Genomic DNA, 17,298 nt, shown 5'->3' on the forward strand with positions numbered 1-17,298 from the left:
TATAAAATAACCTGTGGCAGATCTATACAGGTGGAGCTGGGGAAGGTGGAGGGTTTCAGAGGAACTCTGAAAGCACGCTGCAATCAGCCATTTAAATGTAAAGCAACAAGCTCATTGGCTGCGTATGCAACATGAACCAATCAGCTTGTGACAAGTTGTTGAATGCTAAGAATATCATCAGTTTATGTTAAGGACCCATCAGTCTGCGCCATCTAGAGTTTCATGACAGAACTTGGTATATATATTTTACGAGATGATAACGAAATGTTACCCATACAATTTAGCATGCAATGTGATGAGGTCATGTGACAAATGCACCTTTGTACACAGTAATACTAGTAAATTGCCGTAAAATTACTGTAACGACTTTACCGGTAATTACAAAAATGCACTGTTCACACAGGCAAGGACGTTCCGTCTTTTTTTCTGGTAAAGCACCATTCACACATCAATTTTAAAATACCAGTAAATTCTGTGACATCATTAACTGGAAACAACCTCTAAATGGCTGCGCCTCCCAGTGTTCCATATCTAGTGTTCCCAGAGGGAGGGGTATATGCGGTCAGTGTTTTTGTTCATGTTTTCATTTTTGTGTCAAACGTTCACATTCATGCAGCTGCTTTTGGCCCAGATGCATCATATTAGATGACTGTAGACATTTCTTTGACTTCCATAAACAGCTAGGAGTAAATTCGTCATCTGCATCAGAATGTTATGATTGGCCCAGAGTAGACATTTTCCGTCAGCGCGTTCTGAACGCGTACATGTTCATACCGGTAATCTCGTTCTGTGTTTACACAGAGCGCATTACCAGTAATTTACTGGTAATGTTACAATTTCTCATACCAGTAAATTGCCGGAAAGAATTTGCCGGCATTTTTGAAAATGTCCTGTTCACATATGATGTCTCAACGGTAATTTACCAGTAAAGACTGTATGCGTGATAGGGGCTAAAGTTGAATGCTGCTAATTGAAATGTTTATTGTAGAATAATGCCAAATGTTTAATTTACTGTTTCATCCCGTTTTATTCAGAAGTATTCCATTGCAAGCACAGCCTTTGACTTATAGTGAAGGGCAATGCATGCATGTGTACTAACGGCATGGGCTACACAGGCTGTCCACATTCTAAAAAATTATTTGTTCAGAGGAAAAAAAATATATATATTTTTTTTTTCAATGGTCCCAGGTTGAGAAATGATGCACTGGTAACTTTACGCTCTCTCCTTTCTTTATTATCTTTCATTTTTGTCCTTCTTACAGCTGCTTCAGTTGGACTACAATATTTCTTCTCTTCATTTTTCCTTCATAGGCAACAGATGACAAGCAGGCAGTTGATAGACCTGATCTCCAGGTTTGACCTTCTAAGAGGCTGTGCAATTCCGCCTGTCTCCTTTCGAATCCCTCCCACCAGCCTCTCTCTCACTCTGTACTAAGTGATGGGGATGCAGCTTCATTGAAAATGACATCCTAAAGAGCTAGAAAAAGGTTACAGTGGCTGACTTCATGACATGGGTACATTATTTATATCCAACTTCCCTGCAGTGCTTTGGTCGCCTAATTGGTGAAATGAGGGAATTTTATACATCCAAGGGACCAGTAACATACACAGAAACACTACAAGCACAAACTACATTTCTTACAATAACCTTGTGGTTATTCACTAAATTACTAAAACAAAATTCTCTGTTGTCTTAAAACCAAATTTCTGTCCCATTCATCAACCACCGTCCAATTCAGGAATACTCTCCTTAAGTTATTAATTAGCTTTATTCATTGTAATTCACTCACTGCCTTTGAATCAGTATATGAGCTTGGTTAACGGTCTCTACAGGATATCTTGCTGTTATTAAAGATGAAAACCTCTCTAGGGAGGAATCCGCTCTAAAGCCATCATGCAGTGCTGAAGGAGTGTGAACACAAGGCCAAGAACACGCTGTTCTGAACTGATTATCCCTCTACAGCTTTCAATCTATTCCACACCTCCAACTCTTCCATTTACGCCATTCTCTGGAGAGCTGGTCTTTAAATAAATGAGATTGAATCAATCAGAGATGATATATGCAATGCATTTATAATGTTAGCTTACACACATGGGGACAGATAGACTTCTATATGAGAATTATGTCCTAGAACGCCACTGCAAAAGGATGTTTTACACAAGATTTTGCCCTTGAAGGAATTGTTCATCCAAAAATGAAAAGGGTGAGTAAATGATGACAAAATTATGTAATTTCAAACCTATATGGATTTATTTTTTCTGCTGAACACAAAAGATATTTTGAATGTTGGTACAGTTTTAGTTACTATTGACATCCGCTGTCCATTTAAACATTTTTCAAAATGTCTTAATTTATGTTTCACAGAAGAAAGAAAATCATAAAGGTTTGGAATTATATGAGCGCGAGTAAATAGTGACAGAATTTTCATTTTTGTGGTTGACTATCCATTTACTTGAAAATGGGCAGATGGGCAGATTCTAACCATGAATTTCTCAAACCAGCATTCAAAGGTTGTCTGCTTTTCTGGTTAAAAATTACAGTTGTATGGATTTCTGAATTGGATTTAAAATTCACTTGCGAATGGCTCACAACTTGCTTGACCAACAAGCACCTTTTGTTTACATTTTGGTGACAATGGTGATTTCATTGGGTTGAGATTACACACTTACATGTCTGTAACTGGAGAGGACAGGGCACAGGTGCAGGGAATGTTCCATATTATGGTTGGCAATCCCCGTGACAAGCCAGAATGAGCCACAACATCTGTCTCTGCTGCTCAGCATCCGGCTGATCAAAAGTAAATTATAAAAACGTTAGCACCCCTGCAATGGTAAATCGCCCTCCATTAGGAATAATCATTGCTCAACGCTTGTGTGTGTGCCACTAATTTAGTTTTGTGAGTGTGCTTTGAGATGAGAATGGGGGTGAAGTGACAGAGAAAGAAGGAGAGCTAGAGAGATTGCTTTAAGCAGTAATTTTCAATAGTCTTGATAGAATCATGTGAACCAAACCATTGACAATACAAGCAAACCCACAGATCTGCCTTGTGTCTCTCATTACATTACTGTCTTAAAAAAGGGGAGGAGAGTTGGGCTCTGTGCAGCGTCGCCCATCTGACAGCCCACAAAAGAAAACATATTTAGATTGAATTAAATTGACAGTCCCTTGACATAAGAACTGATTTACAGAGGACAAGATATCACAGCTCAACCCCCCAATATACAGACTTTAAAGGAAAGCACCCAGCGAAGACAGACAGGAATATGCTGTTCAAAGATTGGATTTTCTTTTTTTATATCTACAAAGGAACATGTATACTCAAACACACACACACACACACACACACACACACACAAGCGCTTCACCGCATTCTAACACACACACACCTTCCATGATCAGGTTGCAAGCGTCGTGAGAAAATGAGAAGGGCTGTCAGTCAAACGGAGAAATGATGCAGGATCTGTCAGGCCTGCATATACTCAGAAATTGATTGGCAAAACTTTCATAGGGAAAAACTATAGCAAACCTTTGCCGAGTTTCTCATCTCAAGACCTTGGTGAGAATGCCCGTGGAGAGATACTGTGATCAGAGATTTGCGGGGAAAAGGACAGTGCACTAAAACGGTTATTGCATTGACTCATGACCACAAACACTACAGCCTTGGAGAGAACGAATCTACTACCAGTATTGTGACATGATCCAACTGCTATAATCTGACATCAAATAAAACAGTATACAGTATATATAGGGAAAGTCAGTCAGTCTGCAAAGAAATACACACAGTTAAAATAAAAAATAATAATAATAAACAAAAAATATAAATCTATACTGGTTTAATTAAGTCATATGTATATACTGAATATAGCTGAATTAATAAAACAAATAATAATAATAATAATAATATAAAACTAAATGATATTCCCGTTTAAAATTTTGTGTCAGAGAAGTGTGTTGATTTAGTCAACATTACATACAGGGAAACTGAAAATGACATAAATCCTTGCTGCGTGGGGCAATAAAAAGTAAAGTAAAAAAATTTTTTTTGTAAAAAATTAAAACAGTTTTTGTGCCCGGGGCCTACGATCTATTAATCCGTCTCTACCTTTCTCAGAACAACACAGCCTCCATCTTCAGGGCCACAGACAATAGAGCGCCAATCAATAGAGCTGACATTGAAATGCAAGCAAACAGATTGAAGGTAAAGGATGCCATGGCAACAGGCATTACGGAGTCTTTAACTTGAAGGACAGTTCCATCAAAATGACTTCATTAGACAGTCTAACACTTTTATTTGCATACATTTAATCCACACACAAAAAACTAATACACTTTTATGAACTTAGTAAAGTTGACGAAACAGCATTCATAAATAGATCTTGGAGAATTGTCTTAAAATGAACTATTTTATTTCATATCAAAGATTTAACATAATCAGATTACCATACAGTAAATGTAAAATATGGGATAGGGAATAGTTGAAGATTTTTTCCCCCCAAATCTGATTGCTAAATCTCAGAACAAGTACAACTTTTCAAATTAAATGACATTTTAAAGTAAAATAAGTATTTGCCAAAGGTTTTTAAGACTTTCCTGTGTGGAAAAGTGAATAGTCCTAAAGAGGATTTGTAATGTCCTCTGACAGCTCCGAGTGCATTTCAAATCCTCTTTTTGAACTGTTTACTGCAAACACAGTGACCCACCTAGTGGCATTTTCATTCCCATTTTCCCTGCACTTAAACAGCATGCTCGTGACACCTTTGAAAAACAAACTACACCGCTTTCACCTGGAGAGCTCACATTAGATTGGGCATAATTTCAAATAACAGCATATTATCTGACCCTGGGAGAGGAAAGCAGGAAATCTGTGCCATGGATCGGTGTGTGTATGTGTGTGTTGGGAGGGGTGTACTCTGGGGGGGCTCTCTGCACTCGAGATATGGAGATATGGAACGAGGCATTAACTGAGCTGCCTGCAGAGGGGAATAGCATAAGGAAGAGCTCATTAAAAATGATTATTAAAGAAACAAGCAGAGCAGCAGTGCTCAAGCATGGCCAAAACACTCAGACAGAGTGGAAACAGCTTGTGCCGTTCTGCCATGAGGACATAACTTACATTAAATACGGAGCAAAAAGTCAATCACTGAACAGGGTAGTCCAAATACATGCACGTGAACAGCAAGTCAAAATAACTGAAATTATCCTTCTGTAACAGAAATTATTCTTAATTGCAATTAAGCTCAAACATACATAACAGCCAAAGCTTTAAAGTATGTAAGAAGCTTTTTCATTTTCAGATGGTGCATATGCTCTTCAGCTGTTGGAGAAGTTCTTGTTCTCGCCGTTCAAGTGAAATCAGTTCACATTCAACATTTCAGCTAATAGAAAACACTGTAGCCTACTGAACCTGTTGCTATGTCTAGTTGCATTGCAAAGCTTTTGCCCTGGTTCTCAGCTAAACTAGTACAAGTGTTAATATTTTGCTCTGTATATCTAGTAGTGAGCCTTTAAAGTATGTGTGCTTGCACTTTTAAAGAAAACTGAACCTCAGTCGTGAGCAGCCAAACTAATTTTAATTTAAAAATAAATATATAGAAAATGTTTCCCAAAATAGAGAGTACATTTCTTTTTAGGACTTTTTTTTATATATTTAATTTCGTAGTGTTATTTATTTATTTTACAGTTAAGGTTAACAGTCTACTATTCTGTTTTGTTATTTTAAAATGTTATTTTGTTATTAGAATTTACATTACAATGTGGCACTATAATGCAAATTACATTACATTCTAAATATAGGGATGTCAATTTAACACTTTAATTTAATGTGATTAATTTTAAAGGAAATAAAATAAACTGAATGCAATTAATCGTGCCCCACCTAGCTCAGATTAAATTAAACAAAACAAAAACATCAGTTACTGTACACATGTAAATAGTTCAACAATTAAATAGCACAGATGGGATGCAAAAACATTCTATGAGAACAGTATGTTGGACAGACTGACAAGTTTAATGCATTTCATCAATTAACTTTAAAAGCAAATATTTGTTAATCAACCAACAGTGCTAGTTCAATGTGATACTTTTTTTTACCATAAAATTCAGCAGGATTTAGACAGATATGAACAGTCATCTCAAGTGACCAACTGCCCAAATATGCTTCTCCTGTAATGTCACGCAACAAGAGCAAAAAAAAAACAAAAAAAACACTTCAATTGAACACATTAAGTCTTAACAGCAAAATCTCCAGATCATCCTTTCTGCTCTAATTAGGTTGCAGCACTCCATCCCCTGCTGGTACCAACAGACGCCGGATTTGCATGTCCATACAATTTATGACGAAAAATCAAATCACTGTGCTAGAGTTGAAAGGTCTGCAGGAGCTAATATAACGGGACTTTGAACTTTAAGATTCAGGTTTCCTGTAAAAAAATTGCTGAAAAGGGCAACATGGTAGGTGAATAGTTGGGAAATCTTATCACATTGCTCTGAAACCACCATGGAAGGAGACATGGTAGAATCTAGGGTAGAATGAGGGAGAATATAACAGTGATGGTATGACAGGGGAAGCAGAGCTGCTGTCGCACCTGAGAAATCGGTTCCCTCCACGGCTCAATTCTGTGCTCTCCTACTCTCTGTGACATGCCACGATAGGGTTCCTTTATCAGATGAAACTGCTGACTAATCTGCTAATAGTCAGTGTGTGTGTGTAAGTGTGTGTGTGTGTTTGAAAGAAAGAGACAGACAGTGAGAGGACACAGAGGAGTATTTCTTTTACATAGAATATACAAAGTTAAATCTGTTTTTTTTTTGTTAAGACTGGTCAAAAATATTTTCAAAATGAATTGCTGCTTGCAGGAGAATTAAATTAATTAAATTACCACATGAACCTAATGTTTATCAAAATAATTTAAATAAATTTATAAATTCTATTTTGGACAACCATGAAATCACTGAGTGCCTGTAAATTTACAGTGCCTATAAATGTTGAAATTACTGCATTTACCCACATAAAAAATAGGGCTACAGACTACACACGGCACAATACAAGCTTTATTTCCTCACTTATTTACTCCAGTTCTTGGGTTTTTCTAGTTTACTCTAGTAAATGGGTATAACACTTCTGCCATAGGGGACCTTATCACAGGACCCAGGACAACATTGCCTCCCTTATTTGACAAGACTATTAGCAATTTTCACTTCATAATAGTCAACAGACTATTATGAGAGATGTTCCTGATGTTCTGTGACATATTTAAGGACAGTACCCCTCCCTAAACAGCTTTCATGGTCACAGTGGTGCTATTACTGTGGACAAAGCTTCCGCACAATACATCTCATAATGGCCAGTGCCAAGGACTGAGGTGGGCTGAAAAAGAGGTAAGGAAGAGAGGACGTGGCAAGGTGACAAAGAAGAATGCCACGTATTGATGCCAGCCCCTCCCTAACTCCCCCCTCAGTCTTTCAGATCTCCATCCTCCTGTCTCTTGGTGGAAAAGGTTACTAAATGTCACAAGAGAAGTTTTCATCATCTTCAATGGCTGCGGGGACCAAGGTATGTGAGAGATGGAACAGATTGTACTGGCACGTGTGAGAATGGAGAAGTCGGTGTCACTGCTACTAGACAACTAATGTTCTGGATCCTCTGTTCACTAGGGTTGGGTATCATTCAAAAATGTTCATACTGATACCTTGACTTCGATACTGGTTCCTGAACAATACTTTTTTCAATACCAATTTTATGAAATCCGTTTTAACAAGATTACATTACCTCAAACTATTTTTTCAGCTTGTTAACATTTTTACAGACTTAAAGACTTTTTAGTAAAGTTCAAATAGTTTTCAGTTTCCACATCCTTTAGGCTTCGTTTACACTAGTGCTTTTTTTGTTTTAAAACGCATAGCTCAGACAGAATCAAAATTTCTATTCATTTTCCACTGATTTACTGACGAAGGTCTGGCTACGCGAAACTACTTCCAACGCTGTCTGCCTGTTTTCTTTTCCGTGATCGCTCTTCTGACTCAGAGGAAGCTCATTCACTGCTCATATGTCAATCATATTACGTGTTCATAACACGCCCTGTCTCCTCTGATCACGAATCCATTTCACTTCCGTGTTCAGTTCTGTACATAAGAAACTATAATATATATACATATACTGTATAACTATAAATGACCAATAAAAAAAAATCTATATTACTGTATTAAATTTTTAAAAATCACATTAATAAATAATAACGATTTTAGTTTTTTTTTTACTAGAATTTTAGTACGAAAAGAACTACGGGTTTATCAGTAATGGCCAGAATTTTAAAAATCAATGCACAATCAACTTTAAGTGATCAGTAGAAGATGGCAAAAATAATCTAAGTGTAAGAATAGGCAAAATGAGAGTGTTCAATTAAATATCCTATACTGGCATATATAAATCCAATATTGTTCGATACAATAAATGATAAATAATATAATAATGAATAATAATAATAATTATAATAATCAGTGTTATTTTAATATCATCGAGAGACTATTACAGTTTTTATTCATATTTTAAATTAGTTTTTATTTTAAAATTTTCCATTTTCATTCTAGTTTTAGTTAAAAATTTTGTAATTTTGTAGTTTTTTTTGTAGTTTTTTTTAATATGTCTCTAGAGTTTTTATTTATTTTATTTTAGTTTTAGTTATTTTAGTACATCAAGTAGGGTTAGGGTTAGTAAAATAAGTAGGGTTAGTAAAATAAATGACAAATGTTGCCTTATTGGCAGCTAGTAGGGTATATGTCGAACATCACCTGACCAAACCCGGAAAACAGGTCTCATTGCTTCCGCTTGTCGGAGAACGTGTTAACAGCCTTATTAAATAATAGTGATATCTATGGACTTTTAAGATAATCAGTTAAACTAGCTAGCTGTTTTTATTGTTGACATTTTATTACATTTTTATATCTAAATGTGAAAAGAATAAAAATAAAAAAAACTTTTAGATATCAGTCCGCATATGTGATGGACATCGGTTATGATCACGCTTATTATATAAATTTTGTAAATTTTGAACACAAAAAAAGTTATGGACTGCAGCTTTAAATAAGATTTTTTTTATATTTTATTGTTTTAAGAAATGAAACCAATTTTTATACTTTTAGTTAACTATAATAACCCTAATAATGAAAAAAATCACTTCATGTCGTTTGATTACTGTGCATCCCTAATCATTGTGTTAAACATGGTGCCAAAAAGCTACTGAGATTGAGCTTTCAGAATAACATAATTTGCCTGAATGCAGTTCATCTGCAATTAAAGCAATAGAAAATTAAATTCACTTCAAATGACTGTGTCAGATCGTAACCCTCTTGAAACTAGAAACATTACGTTCGAGCCCCACTTTCCTCTTATCCGCCCCTCTGTGCTGCTTTCTGCGGCGTAATTAGGACTTATCTAAAATACTTAGGCAGTCATAATTATTCTCCTCTCTCCACATAAATTTCCCTCCCTCCATGGTCCTGCATCCATATTTGATGACTTGTAGATTTGCAGCCCTTTATAGTAATGGCAAACTTGAGCCTGGTGACAGTTTAAGGGCTGCTAAAGAGCTCTTAGAAATGCGTCAGGAAATAAATGTAATATTCCAGTGCTTTGTGTTTTCACTCCAGTCAAAACCAAGTCATTCCTCCCAATTATGGCACCACTCAGCCAAATCGTGCTCTCTGAATCCACACTCCATTTCTTATTATCACCAACTCATTTTGACATCTATAGACAAACAATTAGAAAAAACACAGCACAGCACAGAGCAAATGGTGATATATTTTATGAAATGTTGATGTCTGATAACAGTTTAACTCATACTTTTATTTCTTAAGTGTGGCAAATGGTAGACTAGGTGTATGCACCCAAAATGTGCCTAATTTGATTAAAGAGACAATTGCAATTTTTGTTTGTATACAGAAAACACATTAACCTGCTAAAGTGAGTACAACAGGACTCGGATAAACACGCTGTAGCTAAATGAAGCGCATATAAACTAATTATGAGCATGATTAAAACCTCTCTCTCTTTCTCTCTCAGTTTAAGCATGCCAGTGTTGTTTATGGGAAGGGGATTCATTTGCACAATGATATCATTTGCAGAGATAATTTGTGACACTAACATTCAATTGTTCCCCATTAACATAATAGGCCTTCTCACCCACAAGTTGTAGAAGGCAAAAATAAAATACTAAGAGATACTTAACATCACTCAGATTGTTATGAGACTATTGAAAAAAAGAAAAGAAAATCTGAATCCCCCCTGAGATAACATAACATGACCATTTAAAATTGCTGTCTGTTCAAACATATGCAGCACCAAGACAAAACAATTATTTAGATGTATTTTCTAAATAACTGAAGACATAAGCGAGCACCCATGCACATTTTCTACGACAGGTCCCCAACTGATCATCTGACTGACAGTGGAGAGCGGTTAACACTTGAAGTGACATATTGTTTGGCTTTAAAAGGTGACACAATCTGCTGAAACATCAGTTCCTAACATTTTAAATATTTAAAGTGTCTGGTGTTCAGCCGTTTGACAATATCATCAATATCCCTACAGTTCACAATCTTATTTCCCCATGGAAAAATTTAGAGAAACAATAAATCCCCAAATTCACTTCAAGACATTAACTGCATAATTCTTCATGAAAAATTTCAAATGCGTCCAACCCAGAAAATGTGTTTTTATTTTATGACACATTTGCTTTTGATCATTCATGCCAATAAAAACAGAGCAAAATAAATAAATTCAAAAACTTACGTTGCCTGATGCTTAAATATACAAAAAAAGGATATTGTGAAGGTCATATGGTCATCATCTCGGTAGTCTGTGCAGAAGCTATTGACAACAAATATGACAAGTTCTTTAGTTTATATAACATCAAAGTTACCTTGGTATCCATTTATTCCACAATACGTTATTTTCAGACATTTGTTCAAATGTAACCTCTTTAAAAAAAATCTCCATGCATGAAATCACCTGATGAGCATAGGTTTCCTGCCCATTGGATGTTAGGGTGGAACATACTGAATTAAAAAATATCCAATGTTATTTACATTTACATTTAGTCATTTAGCAGATTTTATCCAAAGCGACGTACAAATGAGGACAATAGAATTGTGAATTATGAACCATTATGCTTTACACTGTAAAAAAAATTTACCTGTGAAATTTATGGTAAAAAAGGTTGCTGTGGTTTCCAGAACTTTACTGTAAAAAAAATACAGTAGCTACATTTTATGTTTTACAAGACTGAACTTAAATTTACGGGGAAAAAAACTTATATTTCTTTAAACAATATAATGTTAATATTCCATCTAAAGGCAAAAAAAACCCACATAATCGACATAATGATACAGGTAAAAGAGACAGAATGATGAATTGAGTTCACAAATAGCTTTTGCATAAGCTGAGGTAAGTACTAATACATAAAATGTGCATGGAGTAATACGCAAAAATACAAAACATGGTAAAATGAAATGAAATGAAAATTCTACAAAAAATGTATACCATCAAATGGAAAGTGTCATGCAGGGAATGCCAGTTTGTGGTTTTTCACTATAAATTACAGTGGAGATCAAAATTAGAGAACAACCTACTAATTTCAAGGTCATTGCTTTAGTCCTATTTAAAGTTATCCTAACAGGAGTAGAAGGGCAGTTTTTAAAGGGGTCATATGATGCAATTTAAATTTTTCCTTTCTCTTTGAAGTGTTACAAGCTCTTGGTGCATAAAGAAGATCTGTAAAGTTGCAAAGACTAAAGTCTCAAATCCAAAGAGATATTCTTTATAAAAGTTAAGACTCAACCACGCCTACCTAAAACTGTTCGTTCTAACAACGAAACACACAGCGTCTTCACGACATGGCGGCAGCAACAATACTACAGCGAGAATAAAAGTTACGCCTTCTTTCTGTGTGTGAACATTTGGGCGGCATTATGCAAATCTTCCCACATCGTGACGCTCCAGCTGGACAGGGCATCACAGTATGGTAGGGGCGTAACATTTCCATCACACGCTTGAGGTATTCGGTCAATCACAACGCACTGGATAGCTGGCCAATCACAGCACACCTCGCTTTTCAGACCGATGAGCTTTGTAAAAATCGACGCGTTTCAGAAAGGTGGGGCATAGAGGAGAAACAATAATGTACAATAATGTGTTTTTTTAACCTTAAACCGCGTAAACACATTTCATTACACCAAATACACAAAATAATGTTATTTTTAGCAACATCATATGACCCGTTTAAGCATATTTCATAAATTAATTGTATTCTGAAGCACAGTATAAAAAAACTTAAATGATATGTTTGAAAAATAACTGATCAAAATTAGAGAACACTTACAGATACCTCCAAGTTATTGGTGTTAATCTGGCACCTGGTGCTAATTTCCTTAATTATATGACGAACCCTATTTAACTGGCAGCATTGCAAGATGGCGGGCCGCTCGAAGGAGATTGAAACCCTGCAACAGCCTAAGTCCAGATGAAGTCTAAAGGGATGACCTTTTCAGCCACGGCAAGAGAAGTTGGTCATTCCAAATCTGTGATTTCTTGAATATTGCAGCTTTACAATGACACTAATTCAAGTCCCCCAAAAAGGCTGGTCATCCACGTAAGACAAATGCATGAGAGGACAGGATAATGCGGAGACTCTCAATGGGGAATCGGTTCAACACTGCAGCTGAAATTGCTCGCCAGTTCAACGCTGAACAGGGTATGGATCTGTCTTGGCACGTTTAAGAGAAGTCGGACTGAAAATGTACTCTGCAGTGACCAAGCCTCTCATTAACAGAAATAATCAAAAGGCTAGACTCACCTTTGCTGAGGAGCATGTTGTGTGGAGAGAGGAGAACTGGTCAGAAGTTCACTTCAGTGATGAAACCAAGTTTAATTTATTTGGGTCCGATGGGAAACATTTTGTTTGGCATCAAACTGGGGAAAGACTGAACCCCATAAAGAAGTCAGTTAAAGGTAGAGGAGGAAGTGCCATGGTTTGGGGGATGCTTTCTGTAGTAGGAGTTGGGCCTATTATACAGATACATGGCAGGGTGAATGCAAATGTTTATCAGAACCTCCTTCAGCAACGTGTGGTTCCTTCCCTGCAAGCATCTCCCAATCAGCCTGCAATTTCCATGCAAAGACAATGTCCCCATCACACTGCAAAAAGGGTAAAGCATTTCCTTGAAGCCAAGAACACTGAAATAATGAAATGGCCGGCCCAGAGTCCTGATCTAAACCTGTTTGAAAATCTCTGGAAAATCCATGGCGACAAAGTTATGGCTAAGAAACCTACTGAAGTTACCGAACTATGGAAGAGAGTGGAAGAAGAGTGGACCCAGATCACACCAGCGCAGTGTGAGAAGCTAGAGATGTCCTGCAGCTGCAGATGTGCTGAAGTCATTCAAAGCAAGGACCTCTACACCTCCTACTAATTTCTGACAGCTGTACACCCTCCAAAATTTTAACTGTAATCTTCTTCTTTGCTACAGTGGTTACTGTTTTCTAATTTTGATCACCGTGTTTTCCACAAAATAAAGGTTTTGATTAAATGCCTCAGTTATTTTGTCAAATATGTTAGTGGATCAGTGGTATACCTACAGCTAATATTCCTTCAAATTTGGAGTGATGAAGATTAACAATATTTCAGAAAAAATCAAGTATTTATAGACTGTTCTCTAATTTTGACCTCCCATGATGATGGTGAGTTCTTTCATCCAAAAACTGTACATTTAACAGTATTTTACTGTTTAAAATTTTTTGTGTAGTCACAGTTATGAACCATGATTTCCTACTTGCTAGTTGGTGGCAGGGTGGTATTAGGGGATGGGACACTGTCATTCTAGAGAATATTTGATCAGACAAATATAGATGATCCATCACTATGCTTGATCCGTTTTCCCACAAGAGAAACATTATCAATTTCAAATGTGCTTATCTGATAAAGTAAATTGAATTAATATTTATATTTAGCAGTACACTAACCCAAAAATGAATTGACAGACTAAAAACCACAAAACCTATTTCATGGGGTCAAGGCATTCTATAGAAAAAGTAATAGACTCAACTACAACCAAACACTTTCAATCTTTCATACAAGTGAAATAATGCAGGGAGAAACTGAAAATCCTAAAATGCATAATTTACCAAATGTCAAGATGTAGAGTTGAGATTAAACTATATGGCGATTTAGCGAACACTTCAAAAAGCAAAAAATGTCTCTTATAAATAGTGTTTCATCACTCGTTGAGCTACAGATTCATGATCTGAGGATAATTTACCACCACATAAGGAAGGTACATTTACAGTCCACAGTCTCTATCTGTTATTGGATGTAGGCCTATTTTTTTTTTTTTTACCAAGCATATTATTGGTCTGAAATACTCAAACACCACTTCTCTGGACAAATAACACAGTAATATCAAATTAGAAGCAAAACACCCTGCACAGCATCAAGCTCTCTTAACCCGAGCCACCTGCAGCAGATGTTGATGATGCTGCGCAATTTAAGCGTTGGTGTGACGTGAGCGCATAACCCCGATAAAGCAGATAAAATGATGTCAACATCTCTGTCACTCGCTTCAAAAGCACAAATCAAATTCAGCAAGTGGTTCATTTAATTTCCGAGGCTATTATAATTACTCCACTCCTGTTCGAGCATCACAGTTAAAGTAAACATCAGTTAAAGTAAACATTCCTAATATGGTTCCTCATATGGCAATTAAAATTCAATCAGTGTCTCACCACTTTCCCTTTTAATTGCTGCTCTCTCTCTCACCTTTTTTTGCCTTAGCGTTTAAGAAATAACTATCACTGAGCTGTCCTCTAATTGCTTGTCACTGGGCATGGTTTTAGGAGCTATATTTTGAAATTGGCGAGGTTTGCAAACATTGGGACAGAAAGACGTTGTCCTTTGCCAAGAGTCAGTAAAGAGTAATTTTGTGTCTGAGAAGAAAGATACAGATTACGCTCAACTCATTTATTCAGTTATCAAGGCCTTCACTTATCTTGTGAGTTATATGAATTTTTTTCTACAAAAGTACAACATTTCACCGAATTATTATACAGCCTATAGTGTGTTAGATTAGAACCTGCCTGCTTACGTTTACAAGTGATTAAGGTAATACCGCAATTAACTGAAACATAATACCATGCTCATAATTAGGGTAAGCATAAGTACAGAAGTACTGTGGTTTTATTCGCACTATAGGAATGTATACCATTTTTTAAATAAAAGACTGGCGAAAAGGCCAAGAAACCTCTGGGCCAGATACTGAAAAAGGTTGTAAATGGAAATTACTTTGGTGCATAATCTCAAAAAATGATAACCAAGTCCAGTAAGAGGAGAAGATCGCACACCAAATTGTCGAAGAAATTACAAAATTATTTTATTCAGAGGCCAAACAAGTGCCAAAAAATTAATAAATAAACAACCTTGCTCAGTGCAAAGACAAAACATCTTTGATTCAGTATTTACCTCATATAATGAAATGGACTTTAACATGCATTAATACGCATGGTAACATTTGACAGAGCTTCCAAAGGTATTACTGCATAGCAATAACATTTGATATTATCTGAATAAAAGCATTTTGTATTATGAGTGTGAGCTTCTTTTCTTGCTGGACTTGGCTAAACTTTTAAAAACATTTTTTCCCACTTTGACTCAAAACATGGTGAAACAAGAAAAATTAACATACAAATTTTAAAACAAGTAAAATCATTTAAAAATATAACTAAAGTCAGAATTGTGATAAATGAAGTCACACTTCTATCCTGAGGTGGAAATGAGCTTCAAATAAAGGGCAAATAAAAATTAGGTGTGGTTGGTCGGAGTAGGCCCTACAAATAATATAAACAAAATCAAAACATATAAAATATTCTGATCGAATAATTTAAGTAATGCAACAGCGTTTAAACGGATTTAAAAAGAGCTTCAAGCATTCGTCGTAAACATATTAGTCCAAACCAGTTCCTTATTTAATAGCAATAATCTTACTATTTGTGAACATTGAAACGTAGTTATTCAGTTTGATGTCACGCAGTCTTTTTTCCAGTCACCCGTGCAATTTAAAACCACCTTCTTTTTTCTCCCTTCATGTAGTGTTACCACCTCAATCTCCCCCTCTGTCAATCTTAAACAGAAACTCACTTCCAGGAGAGACACCATATGGTTGTTTTTCGGCGTTATGGGTCGCTCTCGCGTCGCCGTAATGCGCGAAGGCCAAGGTCTCTGCGAATCTAGTCAGAGCAGTAGAGATGGATGACGCGCCTTCCTCCAGTCAACGGACCAGGCTCGCGCCCAGAGAGGCACCTGGCACGTGCCACAGTAGAGAACATTTGGCGCGTCTCGCGCGACCTTTAGGCTACCCCACTCCATAACACCGCGCTCACACGCCGACATAAATCCAGATGATTGACTTCACATTTTATCTGATGACTTTTATTTTATGGCTGATTTAAGAGTGTAATAAATGTTGGTCAGTCATATGAGCTCAATAGTGCACTCATAAGTACTTACTAAGATAAAGAACAAGTTTATGCACTGACAGTGAGCAACTTAACTCTATAAAACCTACTGAATCATATTTGATACAACTTGATTATCCATGCATTTTTTTTTTTTTAGAAAAATAAAAAAAAATGTATGTACAGTAGTTATCAAATATTATACAACAGGCTTTTGACGAAGATTTAATTATACATCTCTATATGTTTTGGCCCCCTAAAATGAAAACTATAGATATTTGGTCATAAAATTAAGCATTTAAATACCATCTTACTAAGATATTTTTGGGACATAGAGTGACAACTGATATTTATTTGCAATTTATGTAAGTAGTCTGTTATAGTGTTAGTAATCTCTTTGATTTACATTACATTGTCGCCTTATAAATAACAACTGCACAAAATTGCATATATTTAGCCTACTTAGTTTTGGGCCTCTGTAATAAAGTTTATAATTGAACCTTTTTTCTTCCTTGAGTGTGAGCTCCATATTCGCACTAGCTATATAAATACTATATGGACCATAAAAGCCTGATGTTTCAAATAAGATACAAAACATCAAACACCTTTTTTATAGATTGCCTTTTATACTCTTTTATACTCCATTTTCTGACTATAATTTTGTCAAGCTTTGCAGGACAAGGAAACTCTGTAGCCTCTGTTAAACATGTAATGCAATATTCAAACAAATGGTAAAGACTGATCTTGAACCGTAACAACACAAATTAAAAATCTGCATTGCACTTAAACATCAACA

General features: G+C 36.1%; 1 long non-coding RNA gene across 1 annotated transcript in view; it reads right to left on the bottom strand.

Annotated features, from left to right (window-relative positions):
- The window catches only part of LOC107740338 (uncharacterized), a 50,029-nt gene extending 33,710 nt beyond the window's left edge, over positions 1-16,319 (bottom strand). Inside the window, exon 1 of the long non-coding RNA XR_001640075.1 lies at positions 16,186-16,319. This is a non-coding gene — a long non-coding RNA (uncharacterized LOC107740338). The remainder of the gene's footprint in view (positions 1-16,185) is intronic.
- Positions 16,320-17,298: the final 979 nt, after the last annotated feature.

The sequence above is a fragment of the Sinocyclocheilus rhinocerous genome, unplaced genomic scaffold (genome assembly GCF_001515625.1).
Source record: "Sinocyclocheilus rhinocerous isolate Xijiao unplaced genomic scaffold, SAMN03320098_v1.1 scaffold1426, whole genome shotgun sequence".
Taxonomy (NCBI): Eukaryota; Metazoa; Chordata; class Actinopteri; order Cypriniformes; family Cyprinidae; genus Sinocyclocheilus; species Sinocyclocheilus rhinocerous.